At 44.8% G+C, this 7,491-nt stretch overlaps 1 long non-coding RNA gene across 1 annotated transcript in view; it reads right to left on the bottom strand.

Moving 5' to 3' along the window:
- Window positions 1–3,469: 3,469 nt before the first annotated feature.
- Window positions 3,470–7,491, bottom strand: part of LOC121826840 (uncharacterized) — a 42,048-nt gene continuing 38,026 nt past the window's right edge. The window contains exon 4 of the long non-coding RNA XR_013044746.1: window positions 3,470–4,154. This is a non-coding gene — a long non-coding RNA (uncharacterized LOC121826840). The remainder of the gene's footprint in view (window positions 4,155–7,491) is intronic.

Here is a 7,491-nt window from a genome sequence, read left to right as displayed (position 1 = left end):
ATGGCCTCCACTGTGCCCAAAGAAGAAAAAAGAAGATGGAGAATTTGTTGGAAAATGTGCCAAAGCTGTATTAAAAGACTGTTTCTTGGCAGCTGCAGCTCTGCTCAGGAAGCTGGCCATCACTGGTGGGAGTTACCTAATAAAAACAGTCTCAGTCCTAGGAAGCAGCTCCTTAGGGTTGAGCTGGCAAGACATTCTGGAGCAAGTGTTTGTCACCTGAGTGCTCCCCTGCTGTATCTTGCTATAACTTGCAGCTTAAGTTCCTCAGCATATGGAGCCTAAGAGCAGTGGGCTGTAGTGGAAGGTTTCAGTTCCACATAGGCATAGCCTCAAAGAGAAAGTCTGACTGCTGCCTTACCTCCTCCTCCTCCTCCTCCTCCTCCTCCTCCTCCTCCTCCTCCTCCTCCTTTCCCTCCTCCCTCTGCTCCCCTCTTTCTCCACCTCTCCCTCTCCCCCCTTCTCTCCTTTCCCTCCCCCTTCCTGGCCAAACACTGAGCACCCTTTCTGTGAGCTGCTCTTGCTGTGTTGTGCTGCCTCATTAGGGGTCTGTAATCAACAGGAGCACTTGGCCATGGACTGAACTCAAATTGTGAATCAAAAGAAACCTTTTGTCTTCATAGGTTGATTAGCTCAGGTAATTGCTACAGTCGCAGAAAGCTGACTGGCCAAGTCCAGCTCCCGTGTAGCTGAGAAGTAGAAGAATGACCTCATTTGCACACTCACTCTTCACATAAGGAACTGCACACTCCAACAGACATACAAACCTATGACAGCCACGGGTCCAGCCTAGGTACAGGACACCCCACCCCTGTTGTGGTTGTGTGTAGCCTTCTCCTCTTGTTTTTTCTCCCACTTCTAGGCAGCTGCCCACAAATCCAGAATAGACCCATGAAAGGTTCAGAGTTCAACTATTTACTTGAGAAACTGCCCACAGACCCTGATTCCTTAGTAAGTAACATGCAGAATATCTTGGGCCCCTGACTTAAAACATCTGTGTGGTGCAGGTCTTATGCCAAAGCTGGTTGGAACCTTGGCTGCTGGGGGCATCAGCCCATAGGTGACTGTAGCTGCCTGTCTAATGTGGGCCCCAGAATGGCAAAGCATCCCAGAAACCTGCAGAACACTGCAGGAATTAGAAACAGATGCCTGAAATAAAACCTTGTGCCAATTCTCTCTTTGCTCTCAAGCACAGAATGGCTAGATAAAATCATTTCAATTAATAAAACCCACTCTGAAGCTCAGGCAAGAAAGGATGGACCTTGGGAAATCTACAGACAATGGAGACTCCCGGGCTGAGCAGAGAGATCAGACCTTTTGGGGCTGGGACTTCAGTTCTCTCAGAGAGAAGCTATCATCAGGAATATGGCCTCTAAGGGCTGCGAGGAGGAGAAATGGCAGGGACTCCTGAATAAATTAGAGAACTGGAAAAGAGATGCTAACTCTGAGCCTCCTTGTCTCATAACTTGGCCAGTCCGCTTTCCCTCGATGAGGAAAAGTACCAGGGATAATCAGTTTGCAGAGTGGGAAGATTGCTGTGGCTCGTGGGTCCATGAGTTTCAGTCTGTGGACACATGGTTCTATTGCTTTGGGGCTGTGGCCAGACAGAACAGCACTGTAGGGATTGTTGCTCAACTCAGGGAAGTCAGGAAGCAAAAAGGAAAGAGAGGAGGAGGAAGTTTCCAGCAGTATGCCAAGGTCAAGGATATCTCCAGTGACCTCATTTCTGTCCACTAGACTCACCTCCCACAGTCTCACCAACCCCTATGGTACCACAGGCTGATGGCCTAACTCTTAACAAACTTTCCTGAGTGTGTGCTGACAGGGAGGTGGTAGTCATTATAGATATTTGAGTAAAATTTTTGTGCCCTGTACCTGCATGAGATGCAGCTGGTTAGTCTGAGTCTTTACTTCCCACACAGAATAGAAACTCCAAGCCATGAATCTGCTGGGAAGAGGAATCAAGAATTGGGGAAACTTCTAACAGAAGTGAGCCCAAAAGCAGATGGTAGGAATCCTTCTCAAACCTATGTCTGCAATAGACTCCTGTGAGGATAGATTCCTGCTGAATGTGAGCTCACAGCGCAAAATTGACAAAATAAGTTATTAAGTTATATAAGTTATATTAAAATTATGCAAAACTGAAGTAATTTACTACCACATTCACTCTTGGCAAATTAAAGAACCTCCAAGGGCTACAACCCAGCAAGGGGGAAATTGAATCCCAGTGCAGGGGTGGGGGTGGGGTGGGGTTGTTGGGATTCAAGAAGCAACAGAGGACAAAGAAACAGGAGTGATGGGAGGAGAGCGCAGGAAGTGTGGCTCTTCATTGCACAGTTTACAGCCAATGACCGGCAGCCCGAGGGAGATGCTCCTAACTGCACAGAGTACCACGGTAGAGGGGGGAGCCCTACCAAAAGCAAGTGAAAGCCCAGTCAGATGTAAGAGAAGTGTCTTCCCTGTTATTCCCCCCCCCCCCCCCACTCACCTTTGATGGATGGCTGACTGTCTTTGGAACCAGAAGCTGAGCCAGGTTTCCCCTACAAAGTCCATTCATTCAGAGCATCAAGGGAGGCTGCACTGGAATGGACATAAAAAGAGGAAAGCTGTCTTTTCTCCCCCTGTGTAGCATACAGTGTCTGATCTAACCCACCTAATAGACCTGGGAACACCTTCATGTCTGGTGCATGAGGAATCTTAGGGAAGGGAAGAGCTATTGTTCTATTCTCTCCTTTTTAAAAAAAAAAAAAAATCACAACATCTGCAGACCTAAGCAAGCCCCCCTGGGGAGGGGGCTGGGGCTGGAGATGGTAATGGTAGCAGAACCACATGATGGCATCACTGTCCTATGTGTTTGGATGTGAACATGTTGGCAAATTATAACCTGCCACTCTAGAATGAATGGGCAGGATGAAAATGTCAATTTGAGCAGATACCTTTATTTTCTTCTTTTTTTAAACAATAATTTAGAGAGGTGGTGGTGTCTGATGTATGAGTTTCAAATTCAACAACGAAAGAGGGAAGAGGTAGGAGAAAAAAAAACGAGGCTTACAGAACATTTTTTGTCACAAAAGCAAGAAGAATCAAAGTGCAAACTCTGTCCTCCTTTCAGAAAGATGCTATGGAAGTACCCAGGCTTCTGCAAACAGCCTCGTGGGATTAGAGAGAGGAGAGAATTAAGCCAGGCCTTGTTGCCTGAAGATGCTCCTAGGATGTGGATAGCAAGTACACATTTCAAACATGGTGGTGGTGGGGGGGGGCAGTCAAGAAAATATGTGGCAACTTGTCTGTGGAATGGACTGTGGTACTGTAAACTTCCTTTGACCCCCTTCGAGTTCTTTGATATTAAGACTCGAGGGAAAGCAATGTCTGTGCTTTGAGCTCCCCAAAGTGAAAAGACAAGATTATACTAACAGCTTCTAGCAAGTGCAACATCAGGTAGGAATGCTGTTTGTTTTCTGAACATCTTCCTCTCCCTGTGATGGGCTCTAGGCATGTGGAGCAAAATATAAATAGCAGAGGGAATACACTAAGAAGCAACATGCTGGGGCCTCTGACCCTTCCGGGTTCAGGTTCAAGAGGTGGGAGGCTCTGGCCGGAGGATGTGGAGCACTTGTGGACAGTGCTCATACTTGTGTCCTGTCCAAAGGACACAAGGTTAGGGTACAGTTCACAGAAGGGGATTATTAAAGGGATTTGGGGTGAGTTGCATTGGGCACGCCGATCAAGGGCAGAGGAGCTTTCAAACCATTTTGACATGTGTTTCCCCCCCTTCCCTTGCCTCTGGGCAGGTGCTTCCAGCATCCTGTCTTCATGTTTCTTTTATGCATTTTGACAGTCCAGAAATAATTTGAGCTGGAATCTTTCATCTTTCTTCCATTTGATGTGAGTATTGTGTGAAAGTGTATAAACAATAACAGAATAACAGCTTACATTTATTGAATGCTTACTAGGCACCAGGGACTGGTTTATTTAATCCTCACAATGGTCGTGGAGGTAAATACTGACTCTTCTTCCCACTTGCTGTGAGAATGTAGGTTCACAAGCTCATCAAGAGGAAGGATGGAGACCTCAGAAATGCAGACCGGGCTGGGGCTCCACTGGGAGCTGTACACTGAGCACCACGCAGAAAGGATGGCCATTGCAGCTCTCTGTCACTGGGTTGAAAGGACCAGAAAAGGTGAATTAAAACACAAACGGACCTTCTGAGAACAAATGCTAACAAAAGGGGAAGGCAGGGCGCATTTTCCAGACAGTGGCATCTGCTATGGGGAAGAAAGGATGTTTCAGCTGGGCAGAAAAATCAACCAAATTTGCCCTGTTAGTGTAGTTTTATATTTATGGAAAAGTCAGGCAGAGAGTAAGGGAGTTCCAGGCACCCATACGACCCCACTCCTACTCCGAATTCATTTCTGTTACTACTGTCTTGTACAAGGACATTTATTATTATGGTTGCTGCAATTATTATACATCCTTATAAACTGAAGTCCTTAGGTCATAGGAAGAACTTCCTTTGCATTATACAGTTTTATGATTTTTTTGAAAAATGCTAAATTGCATGGATAACATCACCATGCAATTGTATAGAATAGTTCCATGATTCAAAAGCATCACGGCACTCACTATTTTATCACCACCCTCCTCCCATCCACCATCTTCTCATTGTCTCTATAGTTTTGTCTTTTGTGGACTGTAATACAATTGGGATAATACAGTATGCAGGCTTTTTACACTGACTTCTTTGGCTGAGCAAATGCTATTAAGTTTTCTCCCTGTCTTATCATGGCTTGAGAGCATGTTTCTTTTAAACCCTTGAATAATAGCCAATTGCACAGCTGCATTGCAGATTATTCATCCAGCTATGGAAGAGAATCTTGGTTGCTTCCCAACATCAGCTCACATAAATAAAGCTGCTATAAGCATTTCTGCACATTGTCACTCATAAGTTTTTAACTATTTTTGGTAAATACCTAAAAGCACAATTGATATATCATACCAAACTATATTGAGCTTTATCTAGTCTACTAAGCTGTCTTCTAAAGTGACTGCCCAATCTCCATTCCTATGAACAAATATAGTATTCATTTTCCCTGCTCTGTGGCTTTGTATGCATTTGATCTTGTCTGTTTTTTTTTTAATTCAGGCATTCTAATAGGCATAGAATCTTATCTTATTACTGTCTTAAATTTCAGTTTCTTAACGATATGATACTCTGCACTATTTGTGTTTCTTTTCCATCAGTATATTATTTGGGAGAAGTATCTGACAAAATTGCTAATATTATTTTCCAGACAGGGTCTCATGTATGTCAGTCTGGCCTCGAACTTGCTGCATAAACCAAGGATGAGCTTGAACTCTGATCTCCTGGCCTTTATGTCCTAGGTGTAAGGATTGTAGGTGGGCACTGCTTGCCTAGTTTATATACTCTGGCCTGCACGCATGCTAGATGAGCACTGTGACAGCTGTGCTGCATTTCCAGCCCCCCTTCACTCATTTTCAATTAGTAAAACCTTATATGCTCTTGCTGTTGATGTTGAAAAGTCCTCTGTGGGCCATCCAGAAGGATAGGTAGGTCAACTGCCTGTAGAACTCCCCCACTGCCTTGATTTGGCTTTCACAGATGCAACTCACAGTCACCCCTTCCCTCCTCACCCTCCACCCCTGCTGCCATGTCCCCACCCACAACTCCAGTGGACATTCCCTGCTTAAGTGCAAGCCAGGCTGTCCAGAAGAACATGTAGGCTACCAGCACACAGAACTCTCGTACTTGGTCAGTTCCCACATACACAGTCCTCCATCATCCCTCCATAGTCCCCAACCCCATTGCCTGGTTCCCACCCCCCCCCAATTCAAGCTGCTATCTCCTGCTCAAGTGCAGGCCACACCAGCCAGAAGAACAGGTAGGCAATCTCAAGCAGAGAGAGACTTCCATGCTGCTGGCTTCTAGAACTCCAGTGTACCTTCTCCATTCTCTTGGTGCCCCTCCCCTGAGACAATATCCACAATACCCTCTTCCCTCCTCCTCATCATGTCCCAGGCCCCACCTTGGGCAGAGATGTCCTGCTCAACCAAAGACTATACCAGTCATCAGAAGTCCTGGTATGCTGTTTGCCTGTGGACCTCCCCACTTTCTAGGTGCACCAATTTTCCCTCCCCTCTTCTTTATATTGTCCCAGTCCCCAACTTGGGTGGAGATTCCCTGCTGGACCAGAGGCCATGATGGCTGTCAGAACTCTAGTTAGGCTGCCCACACATGGACCTCTTCCTCCACTCTCTCAGTGCCCACCCCCACCATGCACACTCTCCCCAGTCCTCCTCCCTTGCTTCTCTCCTTCTCTTCATGCCCCAGTCCTCAACTCAGGTGGTGACCCTCCTGCTCCACAAGAGACCAAGCTGCCTGCCAGAAATCCAGCCCCAAACTCAGGCAGAGAACTCCTGCTCAACTACAGGCCCCACAAACCAAAAGACCAGAGATGAAACAGAAACCAAGGAACAAAACACTCACCTAACAAAGACAAACTCAGTAATCTTCACCTAGACCTATAATCATCTCAAACTCAGATGCTTGGATGCCAGGGAAAAGAAATAGTCAACAACAGCCAGGGTGACATACCATCACCAGAGCCTAATTATCCTACCAGAGCAAGCTCTGAATATTCCAACACAACTGTAGCAAAAAGACCTTAAAACCAACTTTTTCTTGAAGATGATAGAGGACCTTAAAGAACTATATGACTTAAAGAAATTGAGGAAAAGACAAACAAAAAAATTAGAGGAAATTAAATCCCACCAAGAAAGCCATGAAAAACAAACAGTTGAAGAAAATGAATAAAACTGTTAAAGACCTGAAAATGGAGATAGAAGCAATAAAAAAGTACAAACTGGGGGAATTCTGGAAATTGAAAATCTAGGTAAGTGAACAGGAACTACAGACATAAGCATTACCAACAGAGTACAAGAGATTGAAAAGAGAGCCTCAGGCATTGAAGATACAATAGAAGAAATATATACATCAGTCAAAGAAAATGGTAAATCTAAAAAGTTCCTGACACAAAGCATCCAGGAAACATGGAAAACTATGAAAAGATAAAACCCAAGAATAATAGGAATATAAGAAGGAGAAGATTTCCAGCTCAAAGGTCAGAAAATATTTTCAGCAAAGTCATAGAAGAAAATTTCCCCAACTTAAAGAAGGAGATGCTTATAAAGGTCAAAGAAGCTTACAGAACACCAAACTGGATCATAGAAGAAAGTTCCCGAGTCACAATCAAAACACTAAACATACAGAACAAAGAAAGAATAGTAAAAGCTTCAAGGGAAAAAGAGCAAGTAACATATAAAGGCAGACCTATTAGAATTATACCTGACTTCTCAATGGAGACTCTAAAAGCCAGAAGGGCCTAGACAGATGTGCTGCATACTCTTAAGAGACCATAGATGCCAGAATACTATACCCAGAATACTGTACTCAGAAAAACTTTCAGTCATCATAGA

Source organism: Peromyscus maniculatus, chromosome 1 (assembly GCF_049852395.1).
Source record: "Peromyscus maniculatus bairdii isolate BWxNUB_F1_BW_parent chromosome 1, HU_Pman_BW_mat_3.1, whole genome shotgun sequence".
Classification (NCBI taxonomy): domain Eukaryota; kingdom Metazoa; phylum Chordata; class Mammalia; order Rodentia; family Cricetidae; genus Peromyscus; species Peromyscus maniculatus.
Note: the sequence above shows the minus strand (reverse complement) of the source record. Positions and strands in the feature narration are given on the sequence as shown.